Consider the following 27,894-nt stretch of genomic DNA (forward strand, 5'->3'; position numbering starts at 1 on the left):
GGGCATGGATGTGTGTGATGTCCTTAGGATAGTTAGGTTTAAGTAGTTCTAAGTCTAGGGGACTGACGACCTCAGATAGTATCATAGCGTTTAGAGCCATTTGAACAGCATCTGCATATGGAAAGAACGTTAGCGAGAGTAACTACAATAAATGACGTTCCTAGTGAAATGTACGACACTTCAAAGAAGTTACTTAACGAAATGAACGAGCCTTATTTCTTTGGTACATCCAGCTATGCCTGACCTGACTGTTAGCAAATATACTTGTGAATTAATTTAAAAAAGGAGGCTTTTGAGACTCTTACGAAGCAGTGTGTGGCAGACCTTTTCGATTTGACAACAGTGACAAGGGGTGGCACGTGTTCACCAAGATACCAACAAACTTACTGTCAAACCCAATCTACGACCATTCAAATATCGCCCAATAACCACGGCGGTGGGTTGCTACTGGATGCAAGAAAGCACATCTCGCAGTACGTGCTCAAAGGGACTGAGGATACGTGCTCTAGGGGACCAAGAAAATAATCTAAATGTATACTCTGGAAGCCACTTTATGTGTATGTCGAAGGGTACTTAGTGTGCGACTGTCTCAGTGTGGTACCCAACCTCTCTAATTTTACGTTCATGGACTTTTATCGAGATATACACAGGAGGAAGCAATGTTTTGGCACTTTAGAAGTAAACCACACCGTGGTGGAGAACACCTCTTTTGCAGCGTCTGCCACTAAAGTTGCTTGAGAACCTCCGTGACGCTTCAGTTACCATAAAAATTTTCTTTAACAAATCTAACATAATTAGGGAGTGATTGCTTAGTAAACTATATGAAGCAAGCATCCATCCGAAAAAAACCATGGGGTAGGTTGTACAAAAAACTGATGCACAATATTGATCAGGAGGCACCCATATAATACAGTGATGATAAGTTATGAAATCCAGTCAGGTGTCCTATTACAGATCAGTCAATAACATCCACATGAGAATATCTGGATCATCTACTACAGATACTACTACTACTGCAGGTGACGCGAGATGTGGCTGCTTGTCTGTAGGTGAACTCGGAAGCTATGCCTCCTGACTCTCTGTCCTTTATTAGTTTTTCTGTCGTTTGACTGTCCTTAGGTCTCGGTTGTTTTTGTTATCGTGTTCATTCCTATGACTGGTTTGACGTACCTCTCTATATTAGTCCATCCTGTGCAAACCTCTTCATCCCTGCATCACTGTCACAACTTGCGCCCTTTGGACCTGCTTAATGTGTTCAAGGCTTGGTCTTCTTCTGCAGTTATTAGCCGACATTTCCCTATATTACCAAACAGACAACTCCTTGATGCCGCAGTATGTGGCCTATTAGTCGAGCCCATCTTTTAGTCAAATTGTGCCATTAAATTCTCTTTTCTCATTTCGATTAGGTACATCCTCATTTTTTGTTCTATCTACCAGTCATATCTTCAGCATTATTCTGTGATACAACATTTCAGTAGCCTATATTCTCTTCGTGTGTGCAGTGTTAATCGTCCACTTTTCACTTCCATTTAAGGTTTCACTCCACAGAAATACATACACAAAAGATTTAGTAACATATTAGATGTTAATGAAAACCTGTTTTTCAGAAATACTTTGTTTTCTACAGCTAGCCTGCATTTTAAATCCTTTCTACTTTGACCATTGTCATTTATTTGGCTGCCCAAATAGCAAAACTCTTCTGCTACCTTTAGTGTGTCATTTCCTGATCTAATTATCTCAGCAACTCCTTACTTAATTCAACAAGGTCTGATTACCCACGTTTTGGTTTTCTTGATGTTGTTCTTATATTCTTTTTTCAAGGCACAGTCCACTCCGTTCGACTGTTCTGCCAAGTTGTTTGCTATCTCTGTCAGCATTTCAATGTCATTAGCGAACCTCTCACTTTTGATTTCTTCTCCCTGAACATTGATTCCCTGTCCTAATTTTTCTTTGGTTTCGTACAATGCTTGCTCATTGTACAGGGTGAATAACATTCGAAATTGGCTGAAACCCTGCCTGACTTCCTTCTCGACTACTGCTTCTCATGCGAAAATTTGTAAATAACATTTCGCTCCCTGTATTTTATCCATGCTCCCTTCAAAATTTCAAAGAGTATTGTCCAGTCAACCTTGTCAAAAGCATTCTCTAAAATCTGCAGATGATAAAAACTTAGGCATGATTTTCTCCCAGGATAAGTCTCAGTATTGCCTCGCGTGTCCACAAATTTCTCCTGAACCGAAAGTTACTTTCCTCAAGGACGGTTTTGCCATTTTTCCTTTCTTCTATAAATAATTAGTTTCTGCTCCAGTTGTACTATGTAGTGGATGTTCTTTAGTTATGCAACGGTGAAGCCATCTGATGAAGTTTAGCCACTGCGTCTTTCTCTCAGTGCACGACTGTGTCAGTGGACTGCACAAATCGTATATACAAGGATTGTGTGTGTGTTGAGTGTGAAGACAAATTTTTGCAAATTTATGCAGTGAGGAATGATCTAGTGTAAGGTGTAATGGCTATATGTGCAGTTATATCTGTTGGTGACCGAGGACGGTGTACCGAACAACAATACATCAGTGTTTATGCCACGTGCAGATTAAAAATTGTAGCCACTACAAGTCGTATGTTCTTGGGTTGGTTAGTATCTCCAAGTATATGTGGAAAGATCAAGCCATTGATGTTTATTTTCCCACGGGCAGCAGATCAGATGTCGCAGTGTAGACGCAAAACGGTAAGTGTATACTGACAGGTGTTGGCCACTTCGCGGTGCAGTACGACCGAGCCGAAAACGTGAGGTTGTAAAGTTTATACGTGTTTGTGGGAAGGCTGTTCGACGCGTAGAAAAATACAACCATCACACTGATGTGTGTACATATTAAGGTACCACACATAAAAGTAACTGCAATTACACACGTTACACCCTGTTTAAGTCGCGCCGCTGGTGGAAACCGTCACAGACAGGAGGCGCCTTGGTGACCCTGTGCGAGTAAGTGGACAGCCGGGAAAGTGTCCTGGGCGTAGTTTCTGTGGGGACGCTCACATTTCAGAGCATATATGGCACAAAAAGAAAGTGGCTATCAGTATTTAATTTTGGGGCTAATAGGACATTGCCGTATAGACGCGTATCGTGTAACAATACTCCACCTATAAGAATAATAGATAGTGTGATACCTTCCATCTGTTTATCAGGCGTAACCATGGCGGTGCTGTCACCCTGACCAGGTCTTCAGTTTACTTTGACTGGCAATACATTCACATCTATATACATACGCCACAAGCAACTGTGCGGTGCGTAGTGGAGTACCCTGTATCACTACTAGTCATTTCCTTTCGTTTTCCACTCTCAAATAGAGCGAGGTAAAAACTACTATCCATACGCCTCCGTACGATTCCTAATTTTGCTTATTTTATATTCTCGGTGCTTACTCGAAATGTACGTTGGCGGCAGAACTGCAGTCAGCTTCAAGTGTCGGTTCTCTAAATTTTCTCGACAGCTTTTCTCGCAAAGACATCGCCTTCGATCCAGTGATTACCATTTGAATTCCCGAAGGAGCTCCATAATACTTGTGCGTTGTTCGAACCCGTCTCTGAACTGCTTTGATGTCTTCCTTTATTCCGATTTTGTGCGGATCTCAAACACTCGAGCAGTATTAAAGAATGGATTGCACACGTGTTATATATGCTGCCTCCTTTACAGATAAACCACACTTTCCTAAAATTCTCGCAATGAACCGATGTCAACCTTTCGCCTTCCCTACTACAATCCTTAATACACATTCTACACTCCTGGAAATGGAAAAAAGAACACATTGACACCGGTGTGTCAGATCCACCATACTTGCTCCGGAACTGCGAGAGGGCTGTACAAGCAATGATCACACGCACGGCACAGCGGACACACCAGGAACCGCGGTGTTGGCCGTCGAATGGCGCTAGCTGCGCAGCATTTGTGCACCGCCGCCGTCAGTGTCAGCCAGTTTGCCGTGGCATACGGAGCTCCATCGCAGTCTTTAACTCTGGTAGCATGCCGCGACAGCGTGGACGTGAACCGTATGTGCAGTTGACGGACTTTGAGCGAGGGCGTATAGTGGGCATGCGGGAGGCCGGGTGGACGTACCGCCGAATTGCTCAACACGTGGGGCGTGAGGTCTCCACAGTACATCGATGTTGTCGCCAGTGGTCGGCGGAAGGTGCACGTGCCCGTCGACCCGGGACCGGACCGCAGCGACGCACGGATGCACGCCAAGACCGTAGGATCCTACGCAGTGCCGTAGGGGCCCGCACCGCCACTTCCCAGCAAATTAGGGACACTGTTGCTCCTGGGGTATCGGCGAGGACCATTCGCAACCGTCTCCATGAAGCTGGGCTACGGTCTCGCACACAGTTAGGCCGTCTTCCGCTCACGCCCCAACATCGTGCAGCCCGCCTCCAGTGGTGTCGCGACAGGCGTGAATGGAGGGACGAATGGAGACGTGTTGTCTTCAGCGATGAGAGTCGCTTCTGCCTTGGTGCCAATGATGGTCGTAGCGTGTTTGGCGCCGTGCAGGTGAGCGCCACAATCAGGACTGCATACGACCGAGGCACACAGGGCCAACACCCGGCATCATAGTGTGGAGAGCGATCTCCTACACTGGCCGTACACCACTGGTGATCGTCGAGGGGACACTGAATAGTGCACGGTACATCCAAACCGTCATCGAACCCATCGTTCTACCATTCCTAGACCGGCAAGGGAACTTGCTGTTCCAACAGGACAATGCACGTCCGCATGTATCCCGTGCCACCCAACGTGCTCTAGAAGGTGTAAGTCAACTACCCTGGCCAGCAATATCTCCGGATCTGTCCCCCATTGAGCATGTTTGGGACTGGATGAAGCGTCGTCTCACGCGGTCTGCACGTCCAGTACGAACGCTGGTCCAACTGAGGCGCCAGGTGGAAATGGCATGGCAAGCCGTTCCACAGGACTACATCCAGCATCTTTACGATCGTCTCCATGGGAGAATAGCAGCCTGCATTGCTGCGAAAGGTGGATATACACTGTACTAGTGCCGACATTGTGCATGCTCTGTTGCCTGTGTCTATGTGCCTGTGGTTCTGTCAGTGTGATCATGTGATGTATCTGACCCCAGGAATGTGTCAATAAAGTTTCCCCTTCCTGGGAGAATGAATTCACGGTGTTCTTATTTCAATTTCCAGGAGTGTAATTCATATCGCTTTGAAACGTTACACCCAGATATTTAATTGACATGACTGTATCAAGCAGCACACTACTAATTCTGTATTCGAACATTACGGGTTTGTTTCTCCTACTCGTCTGTATTAAGTTTCATTATTCTGATACTAAAATGTAAACTTTCACGGGCGGAAATATCATGTCCATTATAATTATCCGGGCTGTTATTCATCAACCGACCACGGCATAACAGCCCGGATAATTATAATGGACATGATATTTCCGGCCGTGAAAGTTTACATTTTAGTATCAGACGCCTCTACGGGGAGGAGATGTCAAGAGAAGTGCGACGCCTGGAAGGACTCCAGGAGAAGAGAGTGCAGCTTTTGTGTTCCCTCACATTCCTGTCTCGGCGTTATACGGAAGTTTCTGAAGATAAAGCGACTGTTCTATTCGGGAAAGGCACAACGCATTTTCAAACGGACTGAGGAGGCCTTACTACGAGAGCGCATTCAGCAGACCCGACGGGACTTGGCAAGCACAAACTGTAAGTTAATGTCTCTCCATATTACGATCAGTAATAAACTGTGCAGCGGTGACTGGGATAAAATTGATACACTACTGCATGATACCATGGGGAAGCGTATGTTGACGGCGTCTAGTAGACAGAAGAAGAAGTTTGATAATTTGCTACCTAATCAGACTGTTCGGCATTTAGACGTTTCCCGGACCGTTATCAATTTGTCCAAACGTTCGTTATCTGACGATGAGACATCTGTGCTTGCCAAGGGAGGAAATTTTGCTGTTAGTCCGCGTTTTGTGCCCACGGAAGAAATTATAGCCAATGTAGAAGCAGGAATTCGCAGTGTAGATTCTGTAACAGCTGAAGAAATCCGCATAGAAACAGTGAGAATATTAGCCAATGCAAAACCGCCGAAAAGTAATATAACTGTGGGTGAGAGAAGAGCTTTAAAACTCCTGAATGACGACGATAGTATTTTGGTTCTCCCAGCTGACAAAGGAAGCGCAACGGTGGTTATGGATGTGGCCGACTATCAGAGAAAAATTACTGATCTACTGGATCCGCAAGCATATAGGAAACTGAATAAGGACCCCACTAACAACGTTCTCAGAACTGTGTCGCGGTTAATAAAAAAGTCCTCCATTGAAGAGAGTTTACAGAAAGGTCTCTGCAGTTCGGTTGCGCTACCACCGAGGCTTTATGGATTGCCCAAAATTCATAAAGAAAATGTTCCGTTAAGACCGATACTAAGTGCCATTGGTTCGCCCACCTACTCGTTAGCCAAGTTTTTGACTACGCTGTTAAAACCACATGTGGGCCGTTCGGACTCTTATATAAAGAATTCGACACATTTCATCAGCAGATTGAATGGCATAGTGGTCCAGCCGGAGGACATATTGGTCAGCTTCGATGTGGTATCGCTGTTTACCATGGTTCCACTTAATGATGTATTGGAACAGCTGGATCGAATTTTTCCTGCCGATATTTTTAGAGCTGTTTAAGTGTTGTTTGACGACCACATACTTCAAGTGGAATGAACAGTTTTATGAGCAAACGGATGGCGTGCTATGGGAAGCCCCCTAAGTCCCGCAATTGCAAACTTCTTTATGGAGAAATTCGAAGAACAGGCCTTAGGTACTGCCAGCAAGAAACCAAATGTATGTTTCCGATACGTGGATGACACGTTTGTGTTGTGGAGACATGGTAGGGAGGAACTAAGCCAGTTCCACGAACATCTGAACAGTATAAACTCAAGAATTCTTTTTTCTATGGAGGAGGAGGTAGACGGCAAACTACATTTCCTCGATGTGCTTGTGTTTAGAAACGAAAATGGTAGTTTGGGCCACTCAGAGTACCGCAAACCCACGCACACGGACCGTTATTTGCACCGGGATTCTAACCACCACCCACAACAGAAGCGGGGTGTTATCAAGACGTTAGCGGACAGAGCTGGAAATATTTGTGAACCTGAGTCGCTCGACGCTGAGATGGAACATCTCCACAATGCACTAACGAAGAACGGATATTCGTCCGCCGAAATAAAACGTGCGTTGAGGCAGACACGCAGAAATCATACTGACGTACAGGCTACTGCAAAATCTAAGGTTTTCCTGCCGTTTGTTAAAAATGTAACGGAAAGAATAGGGAGGATCTTGACGAAGCGGAATATTACCGTAATTTACAAGCCCACCAGGAAGATACAGGGACACCTTAAGCCTGCCAAGGACGCTCGCAAACCATTGGAAAAAGCCGAAGTGTATAGGATCCCATGCAGCTGTGGTGATGTTTATGTGGGTACCACTAAGAGAACTGTTTCTAAACTTTTGGAAGAGCACAAGGGAAATTGTAGAAGAGGAGAAACGGAACGATCAGCTGTTGCGGAGCATGCTTTCCAGCCTGGGAACCACAATATTCGTTTCGAGGAGATGCAAGTACTAGCGGCCACGAACGGATACTACGAAAGGCTCTACAGGGAGGCAATTGAAATCGCTAAATACCCAAATAATTTCAACCGAAAGGAGGAGGGCTTCAAATTAGACGGTATATGGATGCCGGTGTTAAAGAAGATGTGTACCACTCGTCCACTACTGGATGATAGCAACGGCGATCGACGGCGACGGACAGTGGCCAATTGCACTGACGTTTTCAAAACACGTGACGTCACGTCGCGGCGCGGGGGCGCGCGGACACGGAATTTAGCGGCAGTCAGTAGCGAGCCAGTGTGTGTGTTGGACCTTCCATCGAGCTACGGACCCCCTTGAAGATGTCTCCCGCAGTCGGAGACGAAACGTTGGGAATCACCTCAGAATTCATCAACCGACCACGGCATAACAGCCCGGATAATTATAATGGACATTTCATTATTCTACATTTAAAATTAGCTGCCATTCATCACATCAAACAGAATTTGTTTCTGTCTTGCATCTCCCTACAGCCACCCGGTGACTACGCCTTCCCATACACCACGGCATTATTATCAAAGAGACGCAGACTGATGCTCACCCTGTTCGCCAGGTCATTTATGTATATAGAAAAGAACGGACGTCCTATCACACTCCTGTCGATACCGTTGTATCTGATCAACAGTCGCCTTCGATGAAAACGTGCTGGATTCCGTTACTTAAAAAATCTTGGAGTCATTCACATATCTGGGAACCCATGCCGTATGATCATGCTTTCGTTAACAGTCTGAAATGGGCCACCGTGTCCAGTGATTCTAGGAAATCTAGGAATATGGAATCCGCCTGTTACCCCTCATCCATAGTTGACAGGATATTATGTGAGAAAAAGGGGAGCTGAGTTTCGCACGAGCGATGCTTTCTAAAGCTTTCCTCCACATGACAGCTGGTCACGCTGACCACTCAGCAGTGGAGGTGGATCGTTACAGACAATATTTTATTAAAAACAAACAGTATTACCTTGAAAAAGTCTGAGATTACTATTAATGTTGTCGGTCTGCCATTAATACACAACATGAACAACAAGCGGATTGTAAGGGAACAGCGTTACATTTATTTCTTTATTTTTGTATATTTTTGCTACTAAAACTGATAAGTTACTAACGATAACATACATACACTGAAGCGGCAAAGACACTGGTATAGGCATGCGTATTCAAGTACAGAGATATGTAAATAGGCAGAATACGGCGCTGCGATCGGCAACGCCTATATAAGACAACAAATGTCTGGCGCAGTTGTTAGATTTAAGAGAGTTTGAACGTGATGTTATTGTCGGCACACGAACGATGGGACACAGCATCTCCGATATAGGGATGAAGTGGGAATTTTCCCCTACGACCATTTCATGATTGCACCGTGAATATCAGGAACCCGGTAAAACATCAAATCTCCGACATCGCTGCGGCCGGAAAAAGACCCTGCAACAACGGAACCAACGAGGACTGAAGAGAATCGTTCAGCGGGACAAAAATGCAATCCTCCTGCAAATTGCTGCAGATTTCAAACGTAGGAACCATACGACGGAACATCATCAGTATGGGCTTTCGGAGCCGATGACCCATTCGTATACCCTTGACGACTGCATGATACAACCCCTCAACACCAACAGTGGACTGCTGATGTCTGGAAACACGTTGCCTGGTCGTTCAAGTCTCGTTTCAAGTTTTATCGATCGGATGGACGTGTAAGGGTATGGAGACAACCTCATAAATCCATGGACCGTCAATGTCATCAGGGGACTGTTCAAGCTGGTGGAGGCTCTGTAATGGTGCCGAGCGCGTGCAGTTGGAGTAATATGGGACCCCTGATCCATCTGGATACGACTCTGACAGATGATACGTACATAAGCATCCTGTCTGATCACCTGCATCCACTCTTGCCCATTGTGCATTCCGACGGACTTGAGCAGTTCCAGCGCGACAACGGGACACCCCACACGTCCAGAATTGCTACAGAGTGGCTCCAAGAACTCTCTTCTGAGTTTAAACACTTGTGCTGGCCACCAAACTCCCCAGACATGAAAATTATTGAGCATATCTGGGATGCCTTGAAACGTGCTGTTCAGAAGAGATCTCTACCCTGTCCTACTCTTAAGGATTTATGGACATCCCTGCAGGATTCGTGCTATCGCTTCCCTCCATCACTGCTTCAGACATTATTCGAGTCCATGCCACGTTTTGTTGTGGAACTTCTGCGTTCTCGCGGGGACCCTACACGATATGCGGCAGGTGTACCAGTTTCTTTGGCTCTTCAGCGTATTTTATGAGAGATATTTCATAAAGTCGCTGTGACTGATATATTTGTATAATTATCTGCTGCAGTTCAAATTGTGAATATCAGCTTTCTTCCAGAAGAGTAAATCATTACGCCTTTAAACAGCGTATACAGTCACTGTAGGGAATGTCTTTGACCTTGTATTTCCGTTTCTTCGAACGACTTTTTTTCTGGGACGAATGCAGTTTTGCAGCAGATTGTGAATAAGTTCACACAATCTTGCTTTCTACAAGAATTCGCTCTTTGAGCGAGCAATTTTGATGGAAGGCAACGGTTACAACCTTATGCAGTAGCAAGCCGTCTTATGTATATTATAGCCTTTGATGCAAGTTATTTCTAAGAAAAATTCGATGCTGCAAGAATTACTCCTCGAGTACTTCAAAGATAGTTTTAAGAGGTGAAAATATGGCGCGCTTCTCTATGTAATACGAGACATGAAGATACTGTGAAAGCACATTTGCACAATATTCTCAACTGCGCTGCGGCTAAAAGGCGCGGAATTGACTTAATATTTTGTAACTACTATTGTTACAAGAGACACAGACATTTTAGAGAGAGACTGTGGTGATTATTTTTGTGTGCCTGCTGGAGGCGGAGAGGGGAGCAAGGTGATAGAAAAATGTGACAATTTATATCAAATGGTTTTAGAATCTTTCACAAGTAACGTATGATCATTTTGCTCAAAGCCTGTAAACATATTATCTGTTAAGTAAAGAAATATCTGTTAACATATAGTTTTGTGTGGTAAAGTTTCATAAGAAAGAGGGTAATTAAAACTTGATGGCTAGCATTCCAGTAGTACATGGTTAATGTGCTCCACTCAGTTTCTAAAAGCAAAAGTAAATACTGCCATATAATAACAAGAAAATTCATTTTTACTTGAGAAGTTAGTAAATTTCATTGCTAGAAAGATAGACGATAAAAAGATATGCTTTATTTCGGTACTAAAAGGTAAATTCGCATTCGCATAAATTCAAAAACAATCTCATTAGCCATTTCAAGTTCAGTTACAATAATGGGTTTTAAAATTTGTTACTTCAGGACTGGCGACCAATTTTTGTGGGCGGTATTATCTATTTTCAAAAGGAAAATCTCAAGTTGAGTTTTTACTGGTTCCTGACCGAGATGTAAATACTAGCACTGTGTGTTACTGAGAAAATCTGAGTTATCAAAATTATAAGGAAGGTAAGAGTGAAATGAAGTGGTATATGTTATTTCTAGAGAGAAAGACCCCCATAAAATTCCATGAAATGCTCCCGAATATCAACAATAACTTCAACAAAAGATAAACGAATTTATACACGGTTAATTTTTATCAAAAAATTTTGTTTAGGTAAAAGTACTTCTAAAAGTACTTCTAAAAGTTCTTCTAAAAGTACTTCTAAAAGTTCAGTTTTTATTAATCGTTGAAAGTTCGTTGTTTGATGCTACGACCATCTCTTACGCATGTAGCAAGATCACGCAGTTTAGCAAACGCAACCAGTCGTTCGTAAAATAGACGATGAAAGAAAGTTCACGATGTTGAGAGAAAGTATAGCGAAAGGTCGTTACATGGTCCCAACTCACTTCTCTGGGGCACTGCTGGAGTTATTTCTACATCACCGCTGTCTCTTCATCCAGTACAACATGCAGCGAGTGTCGTTGTCTAGAGAAAACATTTTCTTCCGCGCAACAAACTTTCAGAAGTATCGAAGGCCTTTAAAAGCACCTGCAGTACAACAAGAAAGTAGTATACAGTTTGCCCAGAAAGATACGCAGAATAATATAGTATGTGACTGGGAAATTATAACTTTCAGTCTGTTACGGATGATATTTTTATGGAAGCCAAAACTGTACACACTAGCTAATGAAGGGAACAAAGGAAACTTGGAAAAAGTGTTCGCTGTAGGCATATCAATGGTTTCTTTGGTGAGAACGATACAAATTCTTTGAAATTATGCAGATCGGCACTTAATGTATCGGTATAAGATAAGGAACTCTGGTCAAGATAGTCAGAAACTACAAACCTAGATGTCCTAAAACTCTGCCTTTGGGATACAATTACCTGTGAATCACTGTTTATGCAATGCAAGAAACTGATTTCTTAGGTCTTTTTCTGGGTGTTGTATGAACAGTTCTGTAGGTGAGGCACCTGGCGTGGCCGAAAACGTACTCCTGCTAAAAGATGGCGCTAATTGTTCGAACAGGTACAAGACAAATGTTTGTCGAAGTCATTCCTGGATAAAAGTGGGAGAATGGTAATTCGAACCAATGTTCCGACTGTGCCGCAATGTGCATCTCGTGCACGTAAGTAAAATTAGTATAAAAGTATGTCTATTTGGATTTTCATCATCGTCCGCAGAACAATGCTAAATTATAAATTTTCTCGTTTTTGTTTGTAATATTGGACTGAGTCGTTCCTGGATAAGGGTTCCCACTATAAAACCGGATATATTTCTGCTGCTCCATCAACACAGAAAAAAATTGCAAATGCGTGCACAGAACGGGCAATGGACAGTCAAATGAAAACGAGACAGATGGACGAAAAAGTAAGTAAACTCTAAATTATTTCTAAAGTATTCGCCGTAACCGTTGACATATTTATCCCACAGTGAAAGAAGGTGGTCAGTGCCTTCATGGAAAAAGTTTGCGCTGGCCGCTGTGGACTAGGGGTTCTAGGTGCTTCAGTGGGGAACCGCGCTGCTGCTATGGTCGCAGGTTCGAATCCTGCCTCGGGCATGGATGTGTGTGATGTCCTTAGATTAGTTAGGTTTAAGTAGTTCTACATCCAAGGGACTGATGACCTCAGGTATTAAGTCCCATAGTGCTTAGAGACATTTGAACCATTTTCGAAAAATTTTGCGGTTGCCTACGTAACCACGATTGTACCCAGACGTGTATTTCTTCGTCCGTAGCATACGACGGCGACGAATGTCTTTTTTCGGAGCTGCAAGAAAATAGAAATCGCATGGAGAGAGGTAGGGACTGCATGGAGCAGGTGGCCGGGGCCCACATGTTGACAAGGTTGCTTCGAGTAAGCTGCAAAAGTTTCGCTGGGAAGCTCTTACACATCCTCGACGCAGTTCAGATCTATGCCCATGCATATTTTTGGAGCTCTGACGTAAGACATTCGTGGCCTTCGATTTGATTCGGACGAAGAGGTGCACGTCTCCGTACAATCATGAATTCGTTAACAACCGTAAAAATTTTTCCATGAACGCATTGGCCGTTTCGTTTCACAATGGGATAAACGTATTAACAGATAGGGAAAATGCTTTTGAAATAATAACCAGTTTACTTACTTTTTTCCATCAGTCTCGATTTCATTTGACTATCCCATATACGTATGTAACATGAATAACATCTGCAGTTTCATAAGACAGTTAATGGTGTATCTACTAAAACAGTAATAATGTCTGCCTTATTCTATAATCACTCATGATCTCATTACAAATGAATAGGGGAGAGTGTTGTACGTTCTGTATCAAGGAACACACACGATATTTGAATCCAGTGACTGATTTTGGAACCACATGAAGGAATGCGTATTAGACACCGATATTAAAAGTTTACGCCATTTTCTACAGTTTTTGCTGTTGTTAAATACAAGGTCGTGTTTCGCCTATCGTGTGAAAATACTGTGCGTCCAACACATTTAAGTGATGTGTAATACAGGGTGATCCAAAAAGAAAGAACAGAGTTCAGTTGTTTATTACAGACAAACTACGAAATATAGAAACACATTGCGCATGTCAGTGAATAGAGGATTCATGTTCGCACAGACACTACACCGTATACTCAACATGAGCACCATACGTTGCTCGGAAACATGGAAACAGTAGTGCATTTCATTCGGCACACAAATTAAGACGTCCCTATTTATTGAATCGACAGCTTCCACAATTCGTTTTTCAGCCCTTTAAGAGTAGCTGCCATAGGTGGTACAAATAATGCCTTTTATGTACTCCCACGAAAACAAATGGCATTGTATGAGGTCTGGTGAGCTGGCAGGCTAAAAAAAATGAACAAGACCTTGTTGTTCAGCTCTTCCAGTCCAACGCTGTGGGATGGTGTTTTTAAGATAACTCAACATCTCAAGGTGAAAGCGACGCGGGGCGCCATCATGCACAAAAATGAAATCGTCGGAACTGAATTGAAGTTGAGTAAACAACCAGTCCTGCAGCATGTCCAGGTATGACATTCCTGTCACACAGAAACATCCATAAACTTTGTGGAAAAAATGGCAAAAAACACTTTCAGTTTCAGTGAGTCTCTTTCATGTTTTACGACGACGCCAGAACTTTGTGACCCCAAAGTTCTTACATTACGGCGGTTTACTCTACCCGATGGATGGGACGTCGATTCGTCGAGAAGATGAGTCGTTCGAGAAAAGTGTCTTCTGCCATATCCTGGAGAAACAAATCCCAAATTCGTAACTTCGTAACTGGTTATGATCGTCGTAACTTGTTATGGTCGCCTGGACTCGATTGCTGCAGTAACTGCAATTGTAAGGGTTCGTATGCAGGCGTCATTTCAGAACACGCCACACTGCCGTTTTAGGACGCTGAATTTCCTGGCCCGCCTGTCTTGTGGGCGCTCAGTGGCTCCGTATGAACGCATCTCAGATGCGCTCGACATTCTCACAAGACACGCTCGGCCAACCAATGATTTTCCCCTTGCATATGCAACCAACTTCCAGGAATTTTGTCTACCAATCATAAATCTGTCTGTGCAGAAGTGGTTTCTTACTAAATCGACGGCGCAATACGGGTTGAACAATGGATTGACTTCGGACAAATTACTACACACAAAATGGTTTCTTTTGTGCTGTAGTCGCCTGTTGCTACACCAGTGCAGTTTGTAACGTTCCCTGGCAAACTCACATTATTAAAGAACAAGAGTCTATTTGTACCATATACGCCGCTCTGGGCAAGTTGTATATATCGTAATTATTGAACAAAAATATTACTGAATGTGGTGTAAAAGACATTTGTTATTCTCCTTATATTTTTTGTTGTAATATTTCTCTGTATTTAGGATAGGAATTTTTCTGTATTTATTATGTGATTGTAAAATGTGTCAGTATTTGCGATAGCAGAGATATATATAAAATGTTGTCAGAAGAGAATAATATCGTCAATTTGCAAAGAAATGTTAATAGTCAGCAATACTATTTAAGCACAATGCATTATGTATTCTTTCGTCTTCTCTGTTCAGAAGTCATTGCGGTAGGACACTGTGAAAGAGTTTTTTACGAATGGGTAGACTTCTTTTGTCTCTGTCTGGACTTAGCCGCCATTAGACGATGCGTTACGAATTAATGTGAGTTGTATTGTTGTTTGATCTAAATATATTAGAGTTTATCAAAAGTGTGAATTATTTATGTAAATTAGCTTGCCCACGTCATCTATAAAATTTCTTTAAGAATTTTTCAGCATTTTTTAGCGGTGTTGCTGGGCTGTGCCGCGACCAACAATAGCAGAGGCGGCACATTTAAAAAATTATCAAACCCGTAAATCGGGAACAGATGCATAAAAATCAATAGTGAATTAAGAAATTGTTCTTCTTTTTCAGTGATCCTGTGGCTGATAAAATTTGAATTAATTATACGTTTGTGCATTCGTAGGCGGATAGTTAATGTTAGTTAACATTGAAATTTAAACAGTTTGGTTCTTTAAAATAACTCAAATGCATAGTGAAGTAGGTTTGATCAGTGATAAATGTCGGCTTGGCAATAAGTAAAACATTTTCTGCTGATAGAGATAATCTTGTGTTCTATGGCTAGTGCCGGGATAAAATTCAGTAAAAATATTTAACAAAAAACCCACTGCATCTGGAAAGTGTATGCCAAGGCCGAATGATTTAAAGGACTCAATTCTTAACCTAATATTCTTAACCAGTTCATATGAGTTCACGTAAATATTATTTTTTCTTTAAATGTACGTAATTCTTAAGAAAGTAAAAATTTTTATTACCACACGAAAATAAGAGAGTGGTTCTACAACAAAGTTCGCACGAAAGAAAATTAACTTAAAAGCAAAAGATAAAATTTATTATTCTTCTTTAACGAAATTTCAAATCAATTCCATTCATTTCGACGATTTCGTTAAATTGGCGCCCAACGTGGGGCCCGAATATGCAGTGGCCACTAAATACCCGTGAGATAACTAGGGAATTAATATAGTCGAACTTTGTTGCAGAACATTTAATAATTTTTCCATGTATTGTATGTATTGCATAACCAATATTGTGTAGTAATACCTGTATATGATTTTTTGCATGAGAACACTATATACCCAGAGGCAAGCTGAAGAAGAGAGCTCATTATAGCGAAAAATTAATTACCTACCACAATATCAGGGGGCAGCTGCACCCAAGATAGATCACCAAAAGGTAAAGCTACAGTGTAGTTGTCCTGTGGGTAGTAAAGTAGCCTCAGTGCAGTGTTCTCGGATCATTAGTGGTGTGCTTGTTGTTAGTACTTTGTTTTAAAATAACAGGACATTTAGGTAGTTAGTCATTGTAGTATATAGTAAGTGTGTATTAGTTAATGTCCATTTCTTGTGTGATTATGTCAGTGAAACCTGAGTGTTAGGATATTTAGTTCAGATTTTATTTCTTTTGTTTACTATGGTTAGATTGCGTAGTCAGAAAGATATCAACATGGATAATGAGCAACAGTCAGTAAGTAGTGATACCGAGTTGGAAAGTGGGACACAAAGTAATGTTAGTGACGTAGTTCAGGAAGTACAATGTGAGAATCTTGGGGCAGAAGGACAAGAAATGTTGCCACTGCCACCCAGTGATTCAGTTGATAGCGGAAATACTGTGCCATCCGCAAGCACTGGACACGGACCAGAGAGTGGTGTGATGTCAGAAGTGCAATCATTAAGAGTTATGTTCGAGCGCATGCTCAATTTCCAAGCTGAATTTGTACATATGCAAGCAGAGCGTGACCAGAGAATGGTAGCTGAATTTGCATGCAAACAAGCAGAACGCGATAAAGAACGTGATGCTAAACAAGCAGAGCGTGATAAAGAACGTGATGCTAAACAAGCAGAGCGTGACCGACGCCTGCATGAGAGGGACTTGCAGTTGATGCAAACTTTAAAAGTTATGCAAAGTGAGCTTGTTAGTTTGAAACAAAAATATGAAACCATACCCAAAACAGTGCATGAATTAAGCGAAAGAGTAGACAGTATTCAAGTGGATAACGCCAATATCGTAGAGGAAATTAGTGTCCTGACTAACAGAGTCGAGCAATTGGAAATTGACACAACTCAAGTAATTGAGGACAAAGTGATCGAACAAGTGCACAAAGTAGAAAATGAAGTCATAAAAGAAATAGATCAGAGAGTACACGCCGCAATTGAGGCCAGAGATGTGGGCTCAAGTGCGGATGTGCAGGATCTAAAAAAGATAGTGCACAAAGACATTCCGCTGTGGCAGCGGAGTGTGGACCGTCGTCTTGCCGAAATGGAGCTTAGCTTGCGGCATGACGAGGCACAGGCGTATGTCACGCCAGGCAGGTCCAACAATGATAGGCATATAAATACTGCAGTAAAACATTGCGACTGCGAGACAGAACAGGCAACCAATGTAAGCGAAACAAATAAATGTCATTCCAAAGTAGTGATTGAAGAAAGCTTGATTAGGAACCGACAGTTTCAGATCTTTACAACGGAGAAGAAATCTGTTCACCCTGTAGTGTTTATCAAGGGATTTAGAAACATTTTGCCTAGCGTTTGGAGTCATACCCAGAAAATACAGTTCGTTATGTCCTACATACAAGGAGATGCTGCATTATGGGCAACCGAAGCAGCTGACAGTTGTGATACATATGAGCAATTTGAAAAAGCATTCTTGGCCAAATATTGGTCAACATGTATCCAGGAGAGATTACGGAAGGAGGTATATAATCCAGAGCCGTATTCTCCACGACTAGGCAATTTGCGAAAATATTTCGAGAAGTACATTAATAAGACCCGTTACTGGGACGAACAGATTTCATCCCGGGATTTGATCAGACTTTTGAAATCACACTTGCCGATACATGTAAAGGAAAAACTTATACACGTGCCTGAAAATGATATGGAACATTTCTTGTCTGTTCTGGACTCAATTGACCTGATTCAGGAGGACATTAAGGCAGCTACTGAACAGGCTAGAAGTAACGGAAACGGTTATAGAAATGGTAGAAATAACACGCCTCCACCAAGTAATGGAAACGGCGGAGGTAATAATAGGAGACAAGATTATGCACAAAACGGAAATAGAGGTAGAGACCGCAACGGCAATAGTCCGCCGGTGAATAATGACCGGAAAAGGAGGTTCGATGATCGGTATGAAACAGGCCCACCAAGCAATAATAGATGGAAAAATGCCAGGGGGCCGAGCAATACTGATACTTATAATGATGCAAACCGAACTTGGCCGCAGAACCAGAGGCCCAGTCCGGACCGGCAAAACAGTGATAGGTATGACAATAACCGACCGCCACCACAAAATGCGCCAATTGCGCAACCGTGGCGGCCGACGCAACACAACGTGCACATAGTGGAGGCCCGTGACACAGAGCAGCCACACCCATCCACTAGCAATAATTCAACAAACTAGATGCAGCCGAGATACGCTCTCCATCGTCGGCTGAGGTTTGGAGTGAGAGCAGCCCGACACAGAACAAAACACCGAACAACATCTGTATCCTTAGGTATAATGACGGGGTACAGATGGGAGATGAATTAATAACTGAACCATCCACGTGCATAAAGGAGCACAAAGACAAAGTACAAGCGATAATAGAGATCAAAATTAACAATATTGATGTGCAAGCGGTCGTAGATACAGGTGCTACTGTCAGTGTTATGAGTATGGACTTATTCAAAGTACTGGGAAGGAAAGGCGTATGCTGACTTTTCCCGTGAATAATTGTAAAGTCACTGGAGCCATAAGTGCACAGCGACAAATAATTAAACTCCAAGTGCGGGTAGAGATGTATATAGGGGATGAAGCCATAGCGTGCTCATTCCTGGTAGTAAAGGGTTTAAAGGTAGCCTGCATTTTGGGGGTAGATTTTTTAAGAGAAAGGGACGCAATAATCGACCTTTCTCGGGGAAAATTAAGCTTGATGAATGCTGGTAGGAGAATAGAATTGTCCATGCTCAGATCTGAAGAGGTACCTGTACCTAATTGTAACGCTATTAACATAAGGCGTAGGAATCAGTGGATACTACATTTAGACAATCATTGTCTAGGTCAGAATCTCTATTATCCTGACGTACAAGGTGATCAATTAAAAGCAAATGTGGACGCACTTGTGAACAAAGTATCACAGTCCGAAAATTTAAATTCAATGCAACAACAGGATTTGGTACAGTTATTATTTAATTATGCAGATGTATTTTCTGAACGACCAGGAATTGTTAAGGGATATCAGTACAAGATCGAGGTAAAGCCTCACAAAACTTACTGTCGAGCCTCATACTCCATTCCTTGGCCCAAGAAGGAAAAAGTTTTTTTTTAAGAACATTTGGAGAGTTAAATAAATTTTTCAGGTTATACATTGCATATAAACACACAAGATGGCCAGATCTGATACCTAAGTTTGTAGAAGTTCACAACGCAACCCCGCATGCTTCTACGGGGTATCCACCAAACGAGATTATAATGAATAATAATAGAGTTTTGAATGAGTGGCTGGCACCTTTGCCTAAGGTCCCAGTCATTCCTGAGCCTAAGGAAGAGAAGATAAGAAAAGCAGGGTGCAACCTTACCAGGTGCGCTCAGAAAAGGAAAGAAAAATATAATCGACATGTGACGAATAACCAAAAATTTAGTGTTGGGGACTTGGTACTCTCAATCATCCTAAGTCCTCGGCATCCTTGAAACAGAATAGCAAGTGGCAATTGGTGTACAATGGACCTTTTAGAGTAGTAAATGTGCCACATGAGTGTAGCTATCTCTTAGCAGATCCCCACTCAGGGAGAGTACGGGGACTGTATCCGCGTAAGGATGTAAAAGCCTTCCTACAGTAAAAGACTAATAGTCCTATATGGACACCATTATTTTGTAAATAATGAACATTAATGATGTGTGATCTTTAGAGATAATGTACTAGTGTAGAAGTGTTTAGTTATAAGAATATGATTGACTTTCTCATGTGTATGGATATTTGTGTTATGTACTCCTTTAATTTGTGTTATCTAGAACATGCTCTAAATGTTTGCACAGATAATCTGATTAGTGCAATTATTTGTAGTGTTAAGCTGTGACAGAGTTCAATCAAAAAGAACATTTTAGTAATGATTAGTTAGAGTACTACATAATTTTCTATGTGCCCAAATTTGAAATATTTCTTGGCTCAATCTTTTCTATTATGTGTATGTATGTAGATATGTGTAGCTGTCAGATTGACAGATTCGAACCCAGAATAATATCAATAATATGAGGCCCTGAGAACTTTATTATCTCACCAATGTTATTAGAGAAAATAATGCACCCAGTAGTGACCCGAGGGCACCACGGGAGGCAAACTTTTTGCAAATTTATGCAATGCAAAGTTACGCACAAAGAAGCTTCAATTGAAACATGTGCAGATTCAAACAGTAAAAAAGAGCTAGCCAGATACAGTCCAAGTCAATTTTTGCCTACAGAGACTACACTGTAGTTACGCAGGACGTTGATAGTAAAGTGTGACATGAGTTCAAAGGAGTTATTGAACAATATGCCTGAATCCGGCTGGAATGCACAAATAAAATCTACTCGAACACGAATATAGATGACTTTTGGGCAAACTAATACCAAATTATAATATTTTGTTACCATGTACGCAAATATCACACCTTGGTAAAGAGTTACGAATGTGCTATTATAAAAAAAATTGCACAGCCGACATTGTAAATAAAAATAAAGGAACTTAAACAAAAGTGCAGTATTGTGCGGCAGAGACAGACAGTGACTGTTAAACCTGCAGGAATACGTCACGGAGTAGTTGAGTACAAGCAATAAAAAACTGTATCATCGCCGTGTGTGCAAGTGGACAAGGAACTAGCGCGACACGAACAGTGAACCGATAACGGACGGTGGATCAAATTAGTGTCAAACTTTAACTCTTTGTGTGTCAAGGGACGCTAGGAAAGCGCATTGACTACGAAGATACATTTTGTCCTAAGGTGAAAACTTGCGTGTGACTAATGACAAGTCATGACATGGTGAAAAATATTGTGTGCCCATAAAACGTGTTACTGTGACAACGAAACATTGTGCAAACCAGACTAGTGAAGGCCTACTGAGTAATAACTGCCACTAACTGTGTGCGTTCATTCCCACAGCAGGAAAAATGCCTATAAGGATAGTACACTGTTTCTGAACTTGTTGCATGTTTCCTGGAGCACTGCAAGAAGACGTCGCACGGGCGAGCGGATATCCAACGCGCATCCGGCTACATCAGCTATGCAGCGGCCGCAGCAGCCCGTAGCAGACCAGACAGACAGCCACGCCCCTCCGCGCCGTAGCTGTCAACGCCGGGGGCGGTGACCTACACGGAGTCAGCGCCCCGCGCCGAGCGCCGCTCAACAATCACTCCGCACCGCTCACCAAATGCAGCATTATTGATTTTTTTTTTATGTTCACATAAACTGAATAACATGTCAATGACTTCATTTCGATAAACATTGAACATTTACTACGTAGGACAAGTGACCTTGTAGTGTATCACAAGAATAATAGTATCACACACAAAAAACTTCAGTCGAACTGTATGTGACTGTGATATTGTGTAATTGTGTAACCGTTTGTGACGAACTGCATTTAATTCAAATGAATAACTGCTAAAGAGACAATATTGACCATTAACCAACTGGGATGGCTGGGCTCCGGCACAGTTTTGCCCAGGTTTTCTGTTTGCCTACGCCCAAATGGGGGAGCCATGAACTTATATAACCCTGGGACTAAATAAAAGAGCCATTCCGTAAAATATACAAGTGTAAAGAACGTTACTGGCACCATTGTGTCAAAGTGTAAAAACTCTTTGCCAAATGCTGCCAGGGGGCAATGTAACGTTCCCTGGCAAACTCACATTATTAAAGAACAAGAGTCTATTTGTACCATATACGCCGCTCTGGGCAAGTTGTATATATCGTAATTATTGAACAAAAATATTACTGAATGTGGTGTAAAAGACATTTGTTATTCTCCTTATATTTTTTGTTGTAATATTTCTCTGTATTTAGGATAGGAATTTTTCTGTATTTATTATGTGATTGTAAAATGTGTCAGTATTTGCGATAGCAGAGATATATATAAAATGTTGTCAGAGGAGAATAATATCGTCAATTTGCAAAGAAATGTTAATAGTCAGCAATACTATTTAAGCACAATGCATTATGTATTCTTTGGTCTTCTCTGTTCAGAAGTCATTGCGGTAGGACACTGTGAAAGAGTTTTTTACGAATGGGTAGACTTCTTTTGTCTCTGTCTGGACTTAGCCGCCATTAGACGATGCGTTACGAATTAATGTGAGTTGTATTGTTGTTTGATCTAAATATATTAGAGTTTATCAAAAGTGTGAATTATTTATGTAAATTAGCTTGCCCACGTCATGTATAAAATTTCTTTAAGAATTTTACAGCATTTTTTAGCGGTGTTGCTGGGCTGTGCCGCGACCAACAATAGCAGAGGCGGCACATTTAAAAAATTATCAAACCCGTAAATCGGGAACAGATGCATAAAAATCAATAGTGAATTAAGAAATTGTTCTTCTTTTTCAGTGATCCTGTGGCTGATAAAATTTGAATTAATTATACGTTTGTGCATTCGTAGGCGGATAGTTAATGTTAGTTAACATTGAAATTTAAACAGTTTGGTTCTTTAAAATAACTCAAATGCATAGTGAAGTAGGTTTGATCAGTGATAAATGTCGGCTTGGCAATAAGTAAAACATTTTCTGCTGATAGAGATAATCTTGTGTTCTATGGCTAGTGCCGGGATAAAATTCAGTAAAAATATTTAACAAAAAACCCACTGCATCTGGAAAGTGTATGCCAAGGCCGAATGATTTAAAGGACTCAATTCTTAACCTAATATTCTTAGCCAGTTCATATGAGTTCACGTAAATATTATTTTTTCTTTAAATGTACGTAATTCTTAAGAAAGTAAAAATTTTTATTACCACACGAAAATAAGAGAGTGGTTCTACAACAAAGTTCGCACGAAAGAAAATTAACTTAAAAGCAAAAGATAAAATTTATTATTCTTCTTTAACGAAATTTCAAATCAATTCCATTCATTTCGACGATTTCGTTAAAAGTTGTATCAAAACCTAGAACCTTTCTCTATACGGTAACATGCGCAATGTGCTTCTGTGATTTATAGTTTGTCTATAATAAACAACTGAAATCTGTTCTTTTTTTTTTTTTGAATCACCGGTAGTATTAAATCTATTTGGACTATATTATTAAATCTCCAAATATATAATTTTACATGAGTTAAGTGTTAAATATTGTTGAATGATTGGTATACGATGTGGGCAGTTACGCCATACTTCGTCGCTAGCTCGCCATCTTGCGCTGTGAAACAGAAGAAGATCTTTTACCATGGAGCTTGTGGTAATTGCAAACTCAGTCAGTTTCCTTAATGTATTGAATATTCTTCTTGCCTTGAAAATGTAAATTTATGTCAGTTTCCAAAATCTCCTATTTCATTAGATGTCTATCTTGTAAGTGGTTTCTAATCACACTTCTGCTTAATTTGATTTCATGTAGTGATTATTGTTGTGTATCAGAATAATAATGTGTCACATAGACTATTAAATACCGTAATGATGAGATTTTTCGAGTGCAACGCTTTTAAATTTCAGCCGAATATTGGTTCCTAGCCACATGACCACTCTGTACCTAAGAAAATACCTAGGAACATGTTTTCACATTTGGATAACCCTCGACTTTCCAGAGTAATTTTTATAATTCAGAAAAAGACTGCAACACAATAAAACTGAATGCTATCATTTAAAAATGGAATAAGAAAATAAATGAAACGTTTATTACATGGCTGGCTAAAGGAGAAAATCGGAAAAGTGTTCCAAGGCACACCCCTCCCTTTTCTCTTGTTTCCAACCAGACCTTCTACATTTCCCAAAGCTCATACATGGTACAGTCTACCTAAATTTTTCTCGCTCAGAACTTACTGTGTCACAAAATATTCTTTTCTAACCTGTAAATACATTTTATATCTGCAACTTTTCAATTATTATTACTATTATTATTATTATTACAAAGAACAGCAAAAGGTGGTAGTTGATACTGTTCCTCGTACTTTTATTGTTATAGTCAAATCTTCTTTCAAATCATTTTCCACACCTTTCATATCATTTAATTACAAGTGAAAATATTATTAGTCTCCTTCCTTAAGCAACCAACATGTAAAAAGGATCGTATGTATAAACCACTTTCCCGATGTGAAAAAGAGACTATTGGCCCTCATCTGCTTAGGTTAAGTAAGTAAATCAATAAAAAAATGACTTAAAAATGCGCACACTAATGGGCAATAACGGTTTTCCTACAGCGCTGTATTCCACAACTAATACTCGGAACAGCTGTTATTAATTATAAGAATCGCTCTTTCGTATTGGACGAAATATAGTCGAAAATACTCTTGTAATTTACAGCGAGAGTACGAATAGGTACTTCAACTGTATTTCATTCTTGACTAACGAGGAACGCAACGATGGCTAGGTCGCAAAAGACCAACGATGTTAACGGCATTCGACGCCACGCATATTGTCTACCACGCAACCACAATATTCGCTGCTAATTGTAACAGGCGGCGGGACTGGTGAGCACAGCATGAGGTTGTGGAGTGTAGTTGAACTACTTAGACGACGAGTAACTCACAGTAGTGCTACTGCGGTAGTGTTGTTGCTACAGAGCAGAACCATGACAACGATAAACAAAACAAACATTGCATTATATCTACAATAACAGTTTCAGAAGTTGACATCTCGTCAGAAAGGAACCCAAGAAATTTCGCAGAGTGAGAAAGAAGCCGCAAATGAAACATCAGCGTTTCTGCAAGATGGGTCAGTGAAATGTGTGGTGTTGTATACGCTCGACCGTGCGGACAATATACATGAGTAGTAACATGATAACGGTAAGTGCTTTGCAAATTAACATGGTATTAAAACAGGTATCGACCCATGTAGTTCATCATCCTTGTCAGATAGGGAACCACAAATCGAGTTTCCAGTGAAAAGTAGTAAAGGACAATCGTTATCCAGAGAGTAGGTACTAAACATAGCTGGAATGCGAAAATTATTACATCTACATCTACATGACTACTCTGCAATTCACATTTAAGTGCTTGGCAGAGGGTTCATCGAACCACAATCATACTATCTCTCTACCATTCCACTCTCGAACAGCGCGCGGAAAAAACGAACACCTAAACCTTTCTGTTCGAGCTCTGATTTCTCTTATTTTATTTTGATGATCATTCCTACCTATGTAGGTTGGGCTCAACAAAATATTTTCGCATTTGGAAGAGAAAGTTGGTGACTGAAATTTCGTAAATAGATCTCGCCGCGACGAAAAACGTCTTTGCTTTAATGACTTCCATCCCAACTCGCGTATCATATCTGCCACACTCTCTCCCCTATTACGTGATAATACAAAACGAGCTGTCCTTTTTTGTACCTTTTCGATGTCCTCCGTCAATCCCATCTGGTAAGGATCCCACACCGCGCAGCAATATTCTAACAGAGGACGAACGAGTGTAGTGTAAGCTGTCTCTTTAGTGGACTTGTTGCATCTTCTAAGTGTCCTGCCAATGAAACACAAGCTTTGGCTCGCCTTCCCCACAATATTATCCATATTATCTATATTAGCAGCATAGTAAAAAGTCAATTACGAACAGATTTGAATTAAGTCTGCAGCGATGTGACCGTGTATTGCATTGGAAAACTATGGATATCCAAAGGATGACAAGGTGCACTCGTTACAAAAACTGGTGTTTGCGCGTTTCAAGGTTGCTCACTAAAATTTACGTGATGCGCACAATAGTAATCTAGTACGTTATGCACGCCAAACTGAGCGTGATATAGATTACAGTGATTTCAAGGGAAGCAGTGGATGGTTATATAGCTTCAAACAGTGCTACAAAATTGGAAGGCGAAAGATAGCAAAATCTCAGACAAAATGTCAACTTGACGATGCACAAAAAACTGTGTAATCAGCATGAAAATTTTACCCCATCGTTCAGTGAGGACGGAATGCATATGAAAGGAACCCTGGAAATTGGATGAACAAGAGAGTTGCATCGAGGTCAGCTAACGTCAAAGCCTTAACGCATTCGTAAACAATTACGCCGACTGTTAATTTGGATGGTAAACTGACCAGAAAGTTACTTATTGTGCTGCAAGAAGTTGGAGGTGTTCTCTCCCCTACGGTTCTTTCCCGTGTGCGTCATGTTGCAAGTAGTGAGAATATTTACTTCACAGAAAGCAACAGTGGGAAAACGAGCTTAAGAGAACTACAACTATAGTATGAGTATTGCTGTAGGTCAATATCTGATCAAATTAACTTGCTTTTGCTTGATTCCTGGTCTCCGCATAAAAAAACCTACTTCTTTAGGGCAAACTATCCTTCTTGAAAAGTGTGTGACACTGCATTTCAAACCACCTTGAACCACCGCACAAATTCAGGTTACGCATGTTTGTCTTTTCCGTGCCTATGAAATATATTATCGCACTATCTGCAGCTACACCATAAAGAATAGCCAGGTTCACGATAAGGTCCACGACAGACTGTTTCGAATTCCGTTGCTTGCCATCACTCTCCATCTGTTCTCTTCGCCCCGTTACACCAGTATGATTTTATATGCATTGTTTAAGAGTGGGTGCCTAGCTGAACGTCCTGCGCTGTTTGTAACTCCCAAGGAGTTCGCCTTCGATTTCGATGGCACGAACATTTGTGATCACTGTGACGCGCCATTTTTCATTCGGTGTGCGTGGTGCAAGCTAAGGTGTGTTTTGAATATTTCTTGAATGTCGACAATTTCCATTTTGTTATGTACAATACATACATCACATAGATGTTTGATCTCTGCATTCCCCGGAAACTCACTTCCTGATGCACTCGGTGTGTCATTAGCAGCTAATATTTTTCCTGTCACAATTGTTCAAATGAACCTTAGTAAAGACTGAATTTGCGACCCCGTCTCAAGGTGTTCCCAGTAAGACTCCTTAGAGTCCTCTACATAGGCAGTATTTTCTTTGGATAAATGTAACTGTCCACTTTTCCTCTGTGGCTGGTTGTTTTTACTTGTGGCCGTTTATGCGTTGTTGTTGACGCTTTGAAAGAGAATGGAAAAAAGATGAAAGGCAGTACCTTTACGTCTCTGGTACCACCAAAGAAGATGCAGAGCACAGAACAGCCAACCGATGTACGGATCACTATCAATAGTATCACAGTGACACACGACATACTGTAAAAAGGTTTGGGATTTGGCTCACGACACAGACGAATAGACACTGCACAACACCAACTCATATCTCCGTTTGATAAACATTACTGCAGCAGCCTGAGCTGAACAGGCTACCAATGAGTCTAATGGAACTTCCTCGACTGCAGATATGGTTACGTGAGTGGTAAAACCAACAGTCTACTGAAATGTGTTCATTTCATTCTACTTAGTGTGGAGAAAAGTACCAAACATGTACAAACTTTCAGTGCCTACACCGCTTATTAAATGTGATATGAATAATGTGAGAAAATATATTTACTCCCTTGTACCAATTCCTGAACAGACAAGAACACCAAATACAGTTAATCAGTCAACTTCATTTTTCTTGGGAGTCTAACCAGAAACTTTTACGAACGTGCTAAAACAGAAGAAAAAAATTGTTTGAAGAATGACTGGCGGATGAGCAGAAACCTATTTGGGTCATGAAATTCTGATCAGTTTTTTAAAACTCATGACTGAAAATCACTACCGTATGT

At 41.3% G+C, this 27,894-nt stretch overlaps 1 protein-coding gene across 1 annotated transcript in view; it reads right to left on the reverse strand.

The window, feature by feature from the left end:
- LOC124712149 (UDP-glycosyltransferase UGT5-like) overlaps window positions 1-27,894 on the reverse strand; it is a 60,946-nt gene that overhangs the window by 32,845 nt on the left and 207 nt on the right. The gene's annotated exons all lie outside the window — the stretch shown is intronic.

Source organism: Schistocerca piceifrons, chromosome 8, assembly GCF_021461385.2.
Source record: "Schistocerca piceifrons isolate TAMUIC-IGC-003096 chromosome 8, iqSchPice1.1, whole genome shotgun sequence".
NCBI lineage: Eukaryota > Metazoa > Arthropoda > Insecta > Orthoptera > Acrididae > Schistocerca > Schistocerca piceifrons.